The following is an 18985-nucleotide window of genomic DNA, read 5'->3' on the forward strand; positions in this document are numbered from 1 at the left end:
GGGGTGGCAGAGTTATGGCTAGAGGCAGAGGCATGGATAGGGGTGATGTCTAGGGGCAAAAGCAGTGTGGATGTGGAGGCAAGCTAAGCAGAAAAAACTGGGGGTACAAGCTGAGACATGGACTGGGGTGATGTCTAGGGGCAAAAGCAGTGTGGATGTGGAGGCAAGATAGGCAGCAAAAACTAGGGATACAAGCTGAGGCATGGGCTGGGGTGATGTCTAGGGGCAAAAGCAGTGTGGATGTGGAGGGAAGCTAAGCAGCAAAAACTGGGGATACAAGCTGAGGTATGGGCTGGGGTGATGTCTAGGGACAAAAGCAGTGTGGATGTGGAGGCAAGCTAAGCAGGGAAAAAAGGTGGCTAGAGGCAAAGGGATGTCCAGAGGCAGCAAGGGCAAAGATGCAAAACTCTCCCCTGTTTTAAGAATTTTCCCTAGGTATGGGACACGTTAATGGCACCCCCTGGGCAAACTACAGTGGTGGATTGACTTGTCTCCACACACAACATTCCTGGGAGGAGGGCTGAAACACCACCCTCCTCCTCCTCCTCTGCCGTTAAGTGGACCCCAGCTACGAGCTGGAAGCGCTGCAACACTGGTGTGGGGAGACGTCAGCAGGCCGTGCTGAAGCTCATCAGCTTGAGGGACAGACAGCACACTGCCTACAAAGTGAGTCATGCAATCCTCGATGAGACGGCAATGTGGTTTTGGCCACTGCACCTGGGCCCAGGCATGTTGTCATGTGTGATAATGGCCGTAACCTGGGATCGGCTCTGTAGCTTGGCAGCCCGCAACATGTTCCATGCCTGGGCCACGTTTTTAACTCATTGCTGCTAATCTTTTTAAAAAAGTACCCCAATGTTCCTGAGCTACTGGTGAAAGTGCGGCGCTTGTGCGGATAGTTTTGAAAGTCTATAGTTGCCGCCGCTAGCCTCTATGCACTCCTACAACGCTGGTATCTGCCCAAACAACGGCTGTTGTGCGACGTCTCCACGCTGCTGGAACTAAACATATCATCTCTTCAGCAGAGTGTGTGAGCAGCACAGACCTTTGATGGAGTTCCAACTGCAAAACCCTAGGATTTGTCAAAGTCAGCTCCCTCAGTTGCTCAACCATGAGTGGCCATGGGTGGCAGACTTATGTGAAATCCTATCCCATCCATTGCAGTGGACACGAAACATTAGTATGCGCTCATCACAACTCCGGATATGGTAGCTGCGTTAAGCAGGGTGCAGAGTACAACACAGACCAGGCCCGAGCACCAGGAACAGGTGTTAGAAATACTGCAGCATCCGCCATTTCCTTCCAATTTTGTGGTTGTGGACCCGCCACCGACGTTTGAGGATGATGAGACACAGTTGCCATCAGGGAAAGCTGTGGTCATGTGCGGTTTGCAGTAAGGGGACAGTGCGCAATTGGAAGAGGAGTTGGTGGATGACGAGGCCACCGACTCCACATGGACAGGGGTGATGTCTAGGGGCTAAAGCAGTGTAGATGTAGAGGGAAGCTAAATCAACAAAAAACCTGGGTAGAAGCAAAGGTATAAACTGGGGTGATGTTTAGGGGCTAAAGCAGTGTAGATGTGGAGGGAAGCTAATTCAACAAAAAACGTGGGTAGAAGCAAAGGCATAAACTGGGGTGATGTTTAGGGGCGAAAGCAGTGTAGATGTGGAGGGAAGCTAATTCAACAAAAAAACAGGGTAGAAGCAGATGCATAAACTGGGGTGATGTTTAGGGGCGAAAGCAGTGTAGATGTGGAGGGAAGCTAAGCAGCAAAAACAGTGGGTAGAAGCAAAGGCATGCAAAACTCTACCCTGTTGGAAGACTTATTCCTAGGTCTGGGACACGTTAATGGCCCCCCTGGACAAATTACTGCCACTCAGGGGCCTAGTGTCACCAGGAAGGACAAGTATAGTCACATGTTGTGGGAATACCTGGCTGACCCCAGCTCTGTCCTCTCCGATCCCTATGTGCTCTGTGCACTTATTTTCTCATCTTTTTTTCTGCACTGCACATCTCTTGCCTACTTCCTTTTGGATCTCAGAAGTGGTGGTCCACTTCAAGAGATTGGTAACTTCAGTGCTGGAGTTGTCAATAGTAACGGGATTAGCTGAGGGATCGCTGTCTTAACCACTTTTTGGCACAAAATTAAATTCCAAAGCCAAGTATGGTGCAAGTATATGATGCAAGGACACCTACACATCTGTCTCTGACACATTGGGGAGTTCACCCTCATGCGCCCTTTTGGCCTGCACCATCATGCGCCTCTTTCGAGCCACTCCACATCTCCCAAGCTTTTCATTGCAGGCAGAAGTACAACACAACCCACCCCCATGCCCAAGCCTTTAACAGCCTCATCGATAAACTGCTGGCCCTGGAGATGTTTGTGTTTGTTTATGCTTCTGGATACCCAGGCCTTCCGACAGCAGATGGCAGCTGGGGCACCTCCCTATGCTGGGCCTAGCCGTTACTACTTCTCTTGGTGTGCTGGCCCTGCCTTGCACCTGCATGTGTCCCATATCATCAGTCGGGCCCAGAGTTCTGCGCTTTGCTGCAAGGTCCACTTGACCACAAGTGGACCTTGCGCCTGTGGTCAGGGATGCTGCAGTGCTTATCTTTAAGGACAGGCAAGGTGAATATGGTGGAGTCTGGTCCCCGGGTGCAAACTGGGGTGGCCTATCTCCTCTCCCAGGCCAAAATTCATGGCAGGAGTAGACTGAAACCCTACTACGCTGCAACCTCCACCCCAGCTACTAGCGGCAAACGCTAAAACACTGGTGTGGGGAGACGTCAGCAGGCGGTGCTGAAGCTCATCAGCTTGGGGGACAGACAGCACAGTGCCTCCGAGGTCAGGGATGCCATCCTGGCTGAGATGGCAATGTTTTTTTCCCTGCTACACCTGGGGCCTGGCATTTTTGCACCTGTGATAATGGCTGGAACCTGGTAGCAGATCTGGAGCTTGCCAGACTCAAACACGGTCCACACATGACCCACGTTTTCAACTTGTTGGTGCCATGTTTCCTTGAAACCTTCACCATTGTGCCTGATATACAGGTCAAAGTGGGGCCATTTTCGTAAGTGAGAACTAGTCTCTGCTAGGCAGAAAACATTCAGAGCACACTCCTCTCATTTTCGCACCGTTGGCTGGCGGAGGAAGACGAGGGGGATGGAGTGGCATCTGATGTCCCTGTCCCACACGAGGCTAGAGGGTGCACTTCAGTGCATCCCATTGCTTCACCACAAATGGTGTGAAGGGGAGTGGAAAATGGAGGAAATGGAGAGTGACCCTTACAGTTGGGGCCAGCAAAGGCATGCCAAGTAACACACTGGCACACATGGCTGACTTCATCTTGGGTTGCTTTTCAAAAGTCTAACGCATACTTCACATCATGGAGAACAAATAATACTGGATTTTTACAAGCCTCGAACCACGGTCTAGGTCTAATTTCTGTTCCTTTCTTATATTAGGGGAGAGGAACCAAAAATTACTTAAGTGATGCGTTTAGCGTACATAGACTGACTATTAATGTGTATCCCACTTAGTGTTGTTGGGGTTACACACCGTCACAACCTGGCTAAAGCTTCTATAGCTGTTAATAAAGTCAACAAAGTTGCAGACAGATTAGATTTAGAACATGTTGTCTTCATTGTCAAAATCCTCTTTATAGGTAATGTGTTTTTTTGGGCCGAGCTGTCTGGGAATGAGCTGGTGCAGCACTGATAACCTGGGTGAATATGGAAAGAGCCTGAGATGTAGGGTGAATGTATCCCCAAATTATTTGGGGAATTTCCACTCAGAAACTGGCACTATATGGCAGTAGCAAGAATTGAGGGTATATGTAGGCCCAATATATTCTTTGAATTCCCAGTCAGACAATGGCACTATATACCAGTAGCAAAAATTGTGGGTGCATGTAACCCCAATATATTCTTTGAATTCCCAGTCAGACAATGGCACTATATACCAGTAGCAAAAATTGTGGGTGCACGTAACCCCAATATATTCTTTGAATTCCCAGTCAGAAAATGGCACTATATACCAGTAGCAAAAATTGTGGGTGCACGTAACCCCAATATATTCTTTGAATTCCCAGTCAGAAAATGGCACTATATACCAGTAGCAAAAATTGTGGGTGTATATAGCCCCAATTCTATTGCTAGGGGACTTCCAGTGTATTTATGGAGTGAAGGTGGGGGGGCTCACCGTTGGAACGTGGATCGGGGGTATATATAGGGTATACGGGAATACACTGTCAGTGTATTCCATTCAGGATCCTGGGAAAGCTGGGTTGCGGCGATTGAGCCCGTCAGTGCCACGTTACACTGACAAGCTTCTCCCTGGAATTGAAATTATATGTAACCCCAATATATTCTTTGAATTCCCGGTCAGACAATGGCACTATATGGCAGTAGCAAACATAGTGGGTGTATATAGCCCCAATTCTATTGCTAGGGGACTTCCAGTGTATTTCTGGGGTGAAGGTGGGGGGGCACACCATTGGAACGGGGATCGGGGGTGTATATATAGGGTATACGGGAATACACTGTCAGTGTATTCCATTCAGGATCCTGGGAAAGCTGGGTTGCGGCAATTGAGCCCGTCAGTGCCACGTTACACTGACAAGCTTCTCCCTGGAATTTAGCTCTTACAAGAGCTGTTGGTTGTCTTCTCTTTCCTATCCTAGCCTGTCCCTGCCTACCAGAGTCTAAGCCCTAGCTAACTGGACGGAAACTTCCATCCCCGGTGAATTGCAAGCTCAGAATGACGCGAACCTGGGCGGCGCTGTTCTTTTAAATCAGAGGTCACATGTTTTCGGCAGCCAATGGGTTTTTCCTACTTTTTTCAACGTCACCGGTGTCGTAGTTCCTGTCCCACCTACCCTGCGCTGTTATTGGAGCAAAAAAGGCGCCAGGGAAGGTGGGAGGGGAATCGAGTAATGGCGCACTTTACCACGCGGTGTTCGATTCGATTCAAACATCGGGAACAGCCTGATATCCGATCGAACATGTGTTCGATAGAACACTGTTCGCTCATCTCTACTCTTTAGCTATATATGTTGATCGTATGATTGGGCATATTTTCAGCACATGTACCACCATTTTTACATATTGATGCAGGTTAACCTGTTATTGGATGTTATGTGACTTAATATATTTCTTTATATACCCTTTGATGGTGCACATGTATTTGTGCTGACATAAATTTCTACTGCTTCACTATCTTTGATGGGTGGAGCCATATGTACAATATTTGGGTATTTACCATCATGTAATTATTAACATACTGGTTTAACCTGTTACCTGCGGTGATTTATTTTCTATATATATTGAGGAATTATTATATCTTTATATTTATGCTATTGTAGAGATAATTTTTATACTTTCTATCCCACTATATACTTATATTGGCGATTGATACATCGGTAATGTGCACTTGTTTTATATCTTTGTATCTTCTCTTTGGCTTTGGCACCAAAAACTTGACTTTGGATATGCGATGTCCCTCACTCCTTCTTAAAACCACCCAAACTACGGTAAATAATGACTTTGGAATAAATGCACAAAACACTTTATTTTGGTTGTCAAAATGGCCACAGCTTTATTAAACTCACAGAAGTAAAATAATGACAGAAGGAGTCAGGTGCAGTGCTAGACCATTGGGAATACTCACGAATACTGTGAGATCCCCAGCTGTCTGACATAAAGCACCCGGCCAGACAGCAATAAATAAATAAAGGGGGGCGGCACGCTCCGGCTTGCAATTCTAGCAGAGCCAGTACACTTTAAGGGCACCAACGACCCTGTGCTTAACCACTGTGCCCGCCCCTGGATGACGTTACTATTATGACATCCTTCAGGCTGGCCATTTCTAAAGCTCAGCCTGTTCACCACCATGAGGTTTAACCTCCTCTGTTAGTTAAAATAAGTCCACAATAACTTGCCTGCAACTTCCACCTGACTCCTCAACCGCAAACATAAAGCTGTGACAGTTTATCAATGGACCATGTGACACGTAATACTTTATTACCCATGACTGACTAAATAATGGCAAACCCCCGACTCACAAAGAGTCATCCTACAGCACTCAGAAGAGGAAAAAAACCCTGTGGAGGAAACCTCTAGGGAACCATGGCTGAAGGACGTCCCTTCCCTTGGGCTTATAAGATTAATGCCCAACAATAACTCATAATTGAATATATAGAGCCAAATACACAATTACAGTAACAAAGCAATGGTACAATAATACATTAGACAGGAAAATGTGAAAAAAATAAAAATAAAAAACAAGTGTAACACAGTGATGAAAAGAGGGTGGGCGGGCGGGAAATGCTTCATCCAGGTCTTGTGATGAGAAAGAGGATGAAGATGGATGAGACAGGAAGTGACATCTATTCCTAACTCCTCCCTCCCTACAGTAACACACTAAGCACCATATACTAAAGCAGAATATACACAGATATACACTCGTAAAGCAGAATATACCCAGATATATACTCCTAAAGCAGAATATAGATATATACTCCTAAAGCAGAACATACAGATATACACTCCTAAAGCAGAACATACAGATATATACCCCTAAAGCTGAATATACACAAATATATACTCCTAAAGCAGAACATACACTGATATATACTCCTAAAGCAGAACATACACAGATATACAGTCCTATGAAAAAGTTTGGGCACCCCTATTAATCTTAATCATTTTTTGTTCTAAATATTTTGGTGTTTGCAGCAGCCATTTCAGTTTGCTATATCTAATAACTGATGGACACAGTAATATTTCAGGATTGAAATGAGGTTTATTGTACTAACAGAAAATGTGCAATATGCATTAAACCAAAATTTGACCAGTGCAAAAGTATGGGCACCTCAACAGAAAAGTGACATTAATATTTAGTAGATCCTCCTTTTGCAAAGATAACAGCCTCTAGTCGCCTCCTGTAGCTTTTAATCAGTTCCTGGATCCTGGATGAAGGTATTTTGGACCATTCCTCTTTACAAAACAATTCAAGTTCAGTTAAGTTTGATGGTGGCCGACCATGGACAGCCCGCTTCAGATCATCCCACAGATGTTCAATGATATTCAGGTCTGGGGACTGGGATGGCCATTCCAGAACATTGTAATTGTTCCTCTGCATGAATTCCTGAGTCGATTTGGAGCGGTGTTTTGGATCATTGTCTTGCTGAAATATCCATCCCCGGGGTAACTTCAACTTCGTCACTGATTCTTGAACATTATTCTGAAGAATCTGCTGATACTGAGTGGAATCCATGCGACCCTCAACTTTAACAAGATTCCCGGTGCCGGCATTGGCCACACAGCCCCAAAGCATGATGGAACCTCCACCAAATTTTACAGTGGGTAGCATGTGTTTTTCTTGTAATGCTGTTTTTTTTGGACGCCATGCATAATGCCTTTTTGTATGACCAAACAACTCAATCTTTGTTTCATCAGTCCACAGGAACTTCTTCCAAAATGAAGCTGGCTTGTCCAAATGTGCTTCTGCATACCTCAGGCGACTCTGTTTGTGGTGTGCTTGCAGAAACGGCTTCTTTCTCATCACTCTCCCATACAGCTTCTCCTTGTGCAAAGTGCGCTGTATTTTTGACCGATGCACAGTGACACCATCTGCAGCAAGATGATGCTGCAGCTCTTTGGAGGTGGTCTGTGGATTGTCCTTGACTGTTCTCACCATTCTTCTTCTCTGCCTTTCTGATATTTTTCTTGGCCTGCCACTTCTGGACTTAACAAGAACTGTCCCTGTGGTCTTCCATTTCCTTACTATGTTCCTCACAGTGGAAACTGACAAGTTAAATCTCTGAGACAACTTTTTGTATCCTTCCCCTGAACAACTATGTTGGACAATCTTTGTTTTCAGATCATTTGAGAGTTGTTTTGAGTAGCCCATGATGCCACTCTTCAGAGGAGATTCAAATAGGAGAACAACTTGCAATTGGCCACCTTAAATACCTTTTCTCATGATTGGATACACCTGGCTATGAAATTCAAAGCTCAGTGAGGTTACAAAACCAATTTTGTGCTTCAGTAAGTCAGTAAAAAGTAGTTAGGAGTATTCAAATCAATAAAATGATAAGGGTGCCCATACTTTTGCACCAGTCAAATTTTGGTTTAATGCATATTGCACATTTTCTGTTAGTACAATAAACCTCATTTCAATCCTGAAATATTACTGTGTCCATCAGTTATTAGATATATCAAACTGAAATGGCTGCTGCAAACACCAAAATATTTAGAACTAAAAATGATTAAGATTAATAGGGGTGCCCAAACTTTTTCATAGGACTGTATACTCCTAAAGCAGAACATACACAGTTATGTACTCCTAAAGCTGAATATGCACTGATATATACTCCTAAAGCTGAATATACACCCATATATTCTTAAAGCTGACCCAGTCTGTATAAATCTACAAAACTACTGCACGAAGAAGAAACTGCAGGAGTTATTGGTTCCCCCATCCCAAAGTCATGTCCCCCTTTGCTGATGGCTCTGGGGGTGTCTATTCCAGCAAAAACTATTTTTCAAATTCTCAGTGTTGCTCCTTCCCTTCCATGCACTGCCCTGTGCCCGAACCTCAGTTTACACCAACTTGTGGGGTATTTCTGTGCTCGGGAGAAATTGCACAACAAACTGTGAGATGCATTTTCTCCTTTAACCCTTTGTGAATGTGTTAATTTTAGGGCTAAATTAATGGGGGTTTTTTTGAAAAACAATGAAATGTCTAAATTTCACCTCCATATTTTTTAATTTCTGTGAAATGCTTAAAGGATTAACAAACTTCCCAAATGCAGTTTTGCATTATTTGAGGGGTGCTGTTTTGAAAATGGTGTGATTTATGGGGGTTTCTAATTCATAATAATCCCATTCAGAAATGAAGTGGTCCCTAAAAAATTAGTTTGGGAAACTTTCTTGTAAATCTGGAAAATTGCTGTTACACTTGCAAACTTTATAATGTCCAAAATTCATTAACGGACAATTAAAAAATGATGCCAATATAAAGCAGAGATATGGTAGATAATACTCATTAATGTATTTGTGTGATATGACTATCTGTTTGAAAAGCAGAGCATTTCACATTTTGAAAATTGTGATTTTTTTTTCTAAATTTCCATCAAATTTCCCATTTTTTAAAATTATAAATAAATATAAAAATATTGATCAATATTTACCACTAACAAACTTGTGTAAGTTAAATCGTCTCAACCACCACACAAAAAAGGAAAACATACCAACGAATGAATAGTCACCTAACCACAGTCCGATGGCTCTGCAGGGTCTGGCTGTAATGATGTCTGCGGCTCGGCGCTCATTGCACTTCCCTGCACAGACAACACCAGTCAAAGGTTGAATAATGGAGCACAGAACTCAATGCTCCATTATGGCATACGTCCTAACTGTGCCGGATTCTGCAGGACATTCCCGAATTCAGGGTCATATCCCGTAGTGGTGGTCGGCGGGATGTATGTCCTGGCTTCAACTCATCTGCATCTGGAGGATGTAGATGAGTTGAATACAGTATCGGAGGAAGCAGGAGCTGTTGCCAGACAGCTCTTGCTTCAACGCTGTGCTACGGCACCGGGCACGATATGATGACGTCACTCACATTGCACTCGCAGCTTTCCAGAACAGACTGAGACTGCAGACAGGGGATCGAGGTTAAGGTGAGTATCAATGTTTTTATGTTAAATTTTGATGACACATTTAGGAAAAACAGTAACCTAGGGGCAGAGATGGAAGTGGAACAATATACTGGGGGCAGAGATGAAAGGGGAACATTATACTGGGGGTAGAGATGGAAGGAAGGACATGAAACTGGGGGCCGAGATGAGATGGAGCATGAAACTGGGGGCAGGGGAAGGACATGAAACTGGGGGCAGATGGAGGGGGGACATGAAACTGGGGAAAGATGGAAGGGGCATTAAACCATGGGAGTAGCTGGAGGGATACCTTTCTGCTTCTAGCTGCCCAAGTTTAATGTCCCCCTCTAGTTGCCCCCAGTTTAATGTCCTACTTCAGTTGCCATTAATTTATTGTCCCCCTCCAACTACCCCCACTGTTTAATGTCCCCCTCCAACTGCCCCAGTTTCATGTCCCCTCTAGTTTCCCCCAGTTTAAAGTGGGGCACCAGGAGAGGGACTTAATACTGTGGAGCAGTTGGAAAGGAACATTTATAATGTGGAGACATATAATGTACGGGTGACTGTAGGATGATTATACTGTGTGGGGGCACATGAAAAATGAATGAGAATGGACGGAGTCAACATAGATGTGGGCGAATCTAAATTTGCAGCGGCACACATATTTTGTCCCTCTTTCTGTTCTTCAAAAGTTGGGAGGTATACACTATGGTATTCATTCATGGTAAGATTGTATGACTTCTATAGAATCTATACATAGGATGAATCTTGCAACGTAAGAAAGGTTGTGGACCATTGCTGTAAGAGAAGATCATGTGCACTCCTATTATTGGGGTGCATTGTTCCCAAATAGGATGTGCCTGTAAAACTGCCTTCTATCAATAAAGACTGTTTTTGTGTTTGACCATGGGTCAGACGCAAAGTATTTTAGATAAAGCAGATTACAGTTAACCAAATTTCATACTCAAAATGACAAGGGGTGCATGTTTCTAGAGGCAGTACATCAATTTATGCTTTTCACTATAGCGTTTAACCCTTTGTATTTACCAAAGGAATTCAGCTGAGAAGAACTATCAAACTTTGGACATTTCATTTTATGGCACAACTTGAACACGTGGGTGTGCACACAGTGGTATTTGTTTGTAGGTGGAAATCCCCAAAACTGGTGTAGTTATCATACTACCTTACCATACTGAGCTTTATGTGATTAATTGTATGACGATAGACAGACAGGCTTAGATACACAGTTTTTTTTTTTTTTTTTACACTAACTTCTTTATTGACTTCATTCAAGGTGTGAAATGTAGAAGTTAGGATTTTAGGTTTAGAAGGAGCCCTGAAGATGATGGGCCCTTGTATGTCTTTGGAGTGTGGGAGGAAACCGGAGTACCCGGAGGAAACCCACGCAAGCACGGGGAGAACATACAAACTCCATGCAGATGTTGCCCTTGGTAAGGACCTGAGTGCTGCAAGGCAATAGTACTAAGTACTGGTGGAACAGAAACAGCATGCAGAACGGCAGCCACTTCTAATGGCACGAGCAGCTCTGGATAATCTGCGCCAGCAGGACGATAACAATCGGCGGACTCTAGAACCTAGGAGAAGCAAATACAATGTAAGTAATGGGACAACATATTACAGGATACTACTGTGATGTCACTGCGGCAGGATGGCAGAGGAGTCTTATCTATACGGGGTAAGGGATCATTGTTCATCATACATGGGACAATCTCATCACTGACAGTGAACATCTATTCCGCATGAAGTATTCTCACTGACTGACATGATACAACATGGAGGGTATTGTCACACTTACCTCTGGCTCTGAGTTCTACATCTCCTATGGTTTGATTTTGTTCTTGTTCTCTCAGGTTTAATGCAGATTTAGAAGGTGACGATTGTACAGACCTGAACAGACCTGACAATGTGTATGAGGATGATGTGCTGCTACTAGTAGTGCTCCTCTTATTGTCACCAGCAGCATTAGAAGGTGACGATTGTACAGACCCGAACAGATCTGACGATGTGTATGAGGATGATGTGCTGCTACTAGTAGTGCTCCTCTTATTGTCACCAGCAGCATTAGAAGGTGACGATTGTACAGACCTGAACAGATCTGACGATGTGTATGAGGATGACTTGCTGCTACTAGTAGTGCTCCTCTTATTGTCACCAGCAGCTTTAGAAGGTGACGATTGTGCAGACCTGAACAGATCTGACGATGTGTATGAGGATGACTTGCTGCTACTAGTAGTGCTCCTCTTATTGTCACCATCAGCTTCAGATGGTGAAGATTCTTTCTGCCTGTTTTATAGAAGAAAAAATGAAAATGAAAATCAATACAGAATACCCAGCTAAATCCACTGCAATGTTACTGAGCTCCCAGCTGTGTGATAAGTGTATTATCATGAGGACAGATGGCAGGAAATATGTCTACACTGCTGACCTGATACCCTAACACTGGTGAGAAAGGCTTCAGCAAATACTGCCCCATCTGGCTAAGTCAGGAAAGATGGCTGGGGTGATGGATACATTTAGTAAAGTGTTACCCCTGTCTTCTATCTGTTGTTCTCTACAGATATCAACCCAGAGATCCCAGTAATAACCCCACAATCTACTCACATTTCTGAGTGGTCCGCGCTGTGCGCCGGGGAACAACCTGGAGAGGACTTGGGATCCTCACTGATCACCATCCTGGTACAGAGCTAAATACACACAAGGAGATACAAGATATAATGTACATAAATATATTGTTTCCCTTTTGCTGTAAATGTATTGTATTATGTTACAGGTAATATAGACATATAGCTCACATACTGGACTTACTTCAGAAAACCTTTGAGTTGATGACACAAAGTTTTTGAGTTCTTGGCAGTCATCGTCCTCGCTTGTTTCCTCCTCATCTGAGACTTTATGGTGCTGTCTCTTAGAATGAGCTACAAGCCACAAGAATTCAAGTGTTATCACAGGTTGTTAGTATAAGACATGACACAGAAACAGAAATCATTTTATCATTACTAATGATGGCAACATAAAGAAACGGAAGACGAGACAAACAACAGCTCGGTCTAGATGACATCTCATTGTACTTACAATCATCAAAGTTGCTGGTGTCCATGTCTGACACTAGCTGAGGAACATACTCAGGCTTCTGACTCAGAATGTTCTCAAAGTCCAAGTCCTTCAGGAATGGGTGAACCTTGAGCTCCTTTGCTCCTCCTGGAAAAATAAGAAAAAAGTGATGGAGAAATTAACAGAGACTGCCAAATGGAGATATGAAGGAAAGATAATCATCTACTAGAAGCCATACAGTAAAGAACTGGAAATAGACAGTCACATAAAGTAAAAATTCTCAGTGCTGATCCTCATGAATATGACGTTTGTCTTGTTCCACAGTCCAGGGAGTAATAAGTATATATTAATACTGTTATATATATATTACCTGTCCCGAGTCTACGTGCAGGATCTTTTCTAAGAAGTTTATTGATAATATTTTTTACATCGGGTGGAGGAGCGTTGGCAATAGAATTCCAATATATGTTTCCTATCATATAGAAAAGCAAATATTACAGAAAATAAACCACTGAAGTGTGATAGAAAGCAAACTTCTGATTTACAGAGCAAATATCTAAACCAATCAACCAATTCTAACAATAAAATCAAGGACAATGGTGTCTCATATCATCCGGATTATTCTACTTACTCACGACAATCTTAACAAAAATCTCCGATCTGATTTTCCCATCAAACGGTACAGATCCTACAATGAACTCATATAGGATGATCCCCAATGACCACCAGTCAACGGGTCTTCCGTATCCCAGCTGCATGATAACCTCTGGGGCCATGTAATGAGGGGTACCACAGCTCTGAAAACCAGTAGAAGAAAGACAATGAATTAAAAATCAGTATGACCAAAGATATCAGTGCAAACATTTTCTAGAAGGGAAAATAGAGAAGTTGACAGAGATGAGATCTGTAAAGAGCGAGCTAAGAAGAAGCTAGATTCCTGTAAGTACAGCTGACCTCATGATCGGGGAACTCTTTGCTGATGTCCATGACTGTAGGCTTGTAGAGATTTGTGGCTGGTCTCATAAGGCCGACTTTTGCAAGCCCAAAATCAGTCACTTTAATATGTCCAGTGGGGGTTATCAGAATACTGTGAAAGAAAAGATGGTGTTAGATCCAGGTAATAATCCATAGACTGTAAGATAAGAGGCTGTAACTCTCTTTCCCTTTATTATACTACAAGTGTCACTTACTTGTCAGGCTTCAGGTCTCTGTGCACCACACCATAGCTATGCAGGTATTCTACAGCAAGAACCAGCTCTGCAAAGTACATCCGAGCCAAGGTGACAGGTAAAGAGCCCATTGACTTTAGAAGGCTCCCGCAGTCTCCTCCTGCAGCAGAAAGCAAAAATGACCGGTAAGGGAGTTACACAAGGTAGATCCCACATGTCATATAACGATAAGTAACCTGAGACATAGGGGAACGACATAACATATAGAGATATATAGAGTATATACTATCAGGATGATTGTAGTAATGGTGAAATGGGTGAAATCTAAATACAATGCATATGTCCTACCTCCTACATACTCCATGACCATACACAAGTGAAGTTTGGTTGTAAAGGAGCAGAGCATGGAGACCACAAAGGGACACTCTACGAATGTTAAGATGTCCCTTTCTATAAAGGCCAGTTGTAGCAGGCTTGGATCAAGGTTCTTCTTATCCAGTTTCTTCATAGCAAATAGTTGGTGTGTGTCTTTATGGTGCACTAAGTAGACAGCCCTGGAGAAGAGAAAAATCCATGGATTATAAAGAATAGAGTGATAGACCTACAGTGGACACTACAAATACATGTCTAGTAATATATGAAATAACACTCCATAAACTTGGGAGGTCTACACAATGTCAGGACTGCCAGAGTCCTCATCCATGTCACATCCTCACTGACCTGAATGGTGACTATTGGATGTGGACAGTGATGTGGATCTATATCATTTCTCTATGATAACATTGAACTGGCAGAGGACACAGGCAGAAGCATTGTCATAAGAAATCTGGGACATGTATATAATACCAACATAATACTTACCCAAAAGCCCCACTGCTGACAAGTTTGGAGGTCTCAAAGTCTCTCTTACACGGCTTTCTTGCCGTATTCAATGATCTGATCGAGTTCTAAAGAAGAATAAAAGAAATAACAATAAGACAGAGAAGCTGCAGAAAATAAAAGCTCCAGATGTGGAAACTTCTCCCCTCTATACAATGTCATAACTGATTTACATCACAGCAGATACAGAGGACGTGATACAAGCCGGACTCTGCACAGACCCTATAGAATATAAGGTGTATCCACCATGCACATGTATTATTGTACAGTATTGGATAGTAAGGGATATCACACACTGGAGGTCTCAGTATAAATGTTATTATGTAACACAATAGATCTGATCTACATTAAGAATAGAGATATTTCATGGGGTATAATATCAGATATGTCATTTATACCCAGTTCTCTGGTGATATAAGGACACCTCTCTCCATGATACTTACACTGGCAGATTCTTGGACCTCTGGGGTCTCTGAGATTTTAATTTCTGCATTTGGCAACTCAGATGTATCTAAAATATTGAAGAAGAACAAAGAAGAAACATAATGTATTAGATTATATCAATCTGAAGTACATAATACAATAACATAATGAAGACAATGACGGGGACAATCATGGACAGTCTGGTCTAGATGAAGGGGAGAACTTCTCAAAGAAGTCGGCCATTGGAAAGGATTTATCATACTTGTAAATAGGACGTAGGATGGTCGGCTTACCTTCAGTCAGATCACTTTTTGGTCCCAGTTGACAGCTCTCATGGTCAATTTCAGGTTTTGGAATTTGCCCCTCTTTGGCGTCGCCTTCTGTTTTGTCCTAAAAGTTATAAGACACATAATGAATTTATTTCACACACACTAAATCCCCATATATAGAAGGTAGGAAGAACTAAACCTGGATTTACATGATTTATTTCATTATTGGGTGGAATTACTTTACACTGCAGCTCCTCTCTAGCACATCCACATTAATATATAAGTAACTTATAATCACAACATTTCTATAATAACATCTATTATCAGAACTGCAGCATTTACAAGAAGGACAAATCTGATAACTAAGCAAGACCACAAATAGAGGTCAGAAATAATAACTCCCCACCATTGTCCTGTGAATACAACAGCAGAATACAGGCTGTCATAAAATATCCTGTATCTGCCTGGAGATGACAAGGAAGATCATGAATCTGATGTTCTGATATCTGACTGGCAATGTGGAGAAAACAAAGACATATCATATAGAAGATGATCCTTACCAGGCGTTCCAATGGGGCCAGACGTTCTATCACACACAGGACGTATAGGGCCAGTTCTTTGACAAAGGCCAATTCTCCACTTTGGGATCTTTCTTCAGCCTAAATAGATCAAAGCAAACAGAGAAGGAAAATCATGAGATTAGAACGTGCACAATGGTTTGTGTATAAGATTTGGTCAGGATTTCTACCATTTACCTATTGTAGTAACAACATGTCATGGAATCATGCTGCCTAGTAACACTTAGAATAGCATTCCATAGACTTACAGATGTCGCCATATTATGTGCAACCGGAATTCTCACCGGTAAAGCGGCATAGTCAGTCACATTATAAGAAATATTATGTATATTTATTAGGGCTCCTCCTATCTTCTGCTACAGTTACATTTAGGCCTAAATAACAATTTAAGTGAATAACCTTTTATTACATTATTATTACTATTATTATTATCTATTATCCTATATAAGATCTGTGAGAGGTATATTAATAGTGATAGTGAGCTGTGATGTCATCATGGAATCATGCTGCCTAGTAACACTTAGAATAGCATTCCATAGACTTACAGATGTCGCCATATTATGTGCAACCGGAATTCTCACCGGTATAGCGGCACAGTCAGTCATATTATAAGAAATATTATGTATATTTATTACGGCTCATAGATTTATCTTATTATAGCAAACAACCTGGTTGCTGACCAATGTAGAATAAACTTTATAGTTTTATGTGTTTACTGTTTATGAAATCATTTAGATTATTAATGAAACCATTAAGTCTATGGACATCTTAAAGTGAATCTCCACCATTTAACCTGCGAGTTTTAGACCCTAAAATCTCATTTCTCAAAATATATTTATAGCGATCAGTTTTTTTTGTTTTTTTTTATCTAACATATAATCTACATTATATGTTAACATTTCAATAGTGATGGTGAGCTGTGATGTCATAATGGCCAGCTATGTTCTTTGATGTCATCATGGAATCATTATGTATATTTATATTTATTTATTGTATCTCATTCTGTCTATATTAGTTTTGGTCAACTTACTCCCAGTTATTGCACAGTTTTGGCTGTTAGTATTTTCGATAGTGTTGAACTCAATCTGCCATGATGACAATGCAATGTCATTTTTTTCCATATACTTGTATCTTTTCCCCATAGTATATATCTGTTCTCCCTTCTATATATATTTTTTCCTGCGGGTTTTAGACCCTAAAATCTCATTTCTCAAAATATATTTATAGCGATCAGAGTTTTTTTTTTAATCTACTACAGAATTGCACATCTCTTTCATAGATGTATATTTAAAAGATAAGAGTCTGCCCTCCTGCAGCCACCACTAGAGGGAGCGCAGGAGATTACTGCAGAAAATCTCAGGAAATTGCGTATAATCATGAGCTACATTTACATTTAGGCCTAAATAACAATTTCCTGTGAGTAACCTTCTATTATAGTATTATTACTATTATTATCTATTTTTGTATATAAAATATGTGCAGGGTATCTGCTATTTACCTGTTGTAGTAACGTCCGTATGTTGGTCTGGAGATCCTCAAGATAACTTGAGGTTAGACGACCTTGGTGACATTTGGTCAGGCAATCTCTCACTAGCTCCACCACCAGCCGGTGAGTGAAGCTGAGGATGCCATCAGGTGGTGGAGGCACAGTGTCAGGGGAATAGTTTTTAAGAATCCCCTGTAGCTGTACTTCCACCTCAGCACTGTCGAATAGAAATTCAGACATTGCAATCCAAGCGCAGTCAGTAGGTCACTATCTATAGAGCAAACACTGACAAGTCTGACCCCAAGACTGTGAACGGTTTATTTATAGTGATGGTGAGCTGTGATGTCATAATGGCCAGCTATGTTCTGTGATGTCATCATGGAATCTTGTTGCCTATCAACATTTAGAACAGCAGTCCATAAACCTAAAGATGTCGCCATATTATGTGGAACCGAAATTCTCACCAAAATAGCGGCATAGTCAGTCATATTATAAGAAATATTATGTATATTTATTAGGGCTCATAGATTTATCTTATTATAAATGACCAGCCCCATAATGGCCAACCATGATCTATGATGTCAGCATGGAATCTTGGGCTGCTAACTTTAAGGGACATTACTTAAAAGGTTGTTGCCTTGCACACGGCCTATTTTAGGCCTTGATAGCAAAACCATTTTGTTTGTTTTTCCATCATCACATAATAAGCCCTATAGATTTTTGATTTCTGTCAATGTAACTGTATGAGGACAAGTAAAACCCAGTATGTAATAAAATTAGAGAAACAAAAAAAAGGTACAGACACTCAGAATAATGAGGTCATAAAAGACCAAGATTTATAATTAATAAAATATACAAACTTTAATATTACCACATTAAAAAATTATACAAAATATGAGATGAAAATGGCAACAGTAAATATACAAAAATGAGCACAGCAGTGTCCAATGGAGCCCTAAATAACAATAAAGTACAGATAATAGAGAGATGTACATTTATAAGCGTATAGCACATAGACCAAATGGGTCAGCTATCCAGTGAGGTTCAAATACACAATTGATACCAACAGGATTAGGTAGAGTTGTAGTATAGTAAATTGTGTATGCAGACACAACAGGATTAGGTAGAGCTGTAGTATAGTAAATTGTGTATGCAGACACAACAGGATTAGGTAGAGTTGTAGTATAGTAAATTGTGTATGCAGACACAACAGGATTAGGTAGAGCTGTAGTATAGTAGATTGTATATGCAGACACAACAGGATTAGGTAGAGCTGTAGCATAGTAAATTGTGTATGCAGACACAACAGGATTAGGTAGAGTTGTAGTATAGTAGATTGTATATGCAGACACAACAGGATTAGGTAGAGTTGTAGTATAGTAAATTGTGTATGCAGACACAACAGGATTAGGTAGAGCTGTAGTATAGTAGATTGTGTATGCAGACA

The sequence above is a fragment of the Leptodactylus fuscus genome, chromosome 1, assembly GCF_031893055.1.
Source record: "Leptodactylus fuscus isolate aLepFus1 chromosome 1, aLepFus1.hap2, whole genome shotgun sequence".
Lineage (NCBI taxonomy): Eukaryota > Metazoa > Chordata > Amphibia > Anura > Leptodactylidae > Leptodactylus > Leptodactylus fuscus.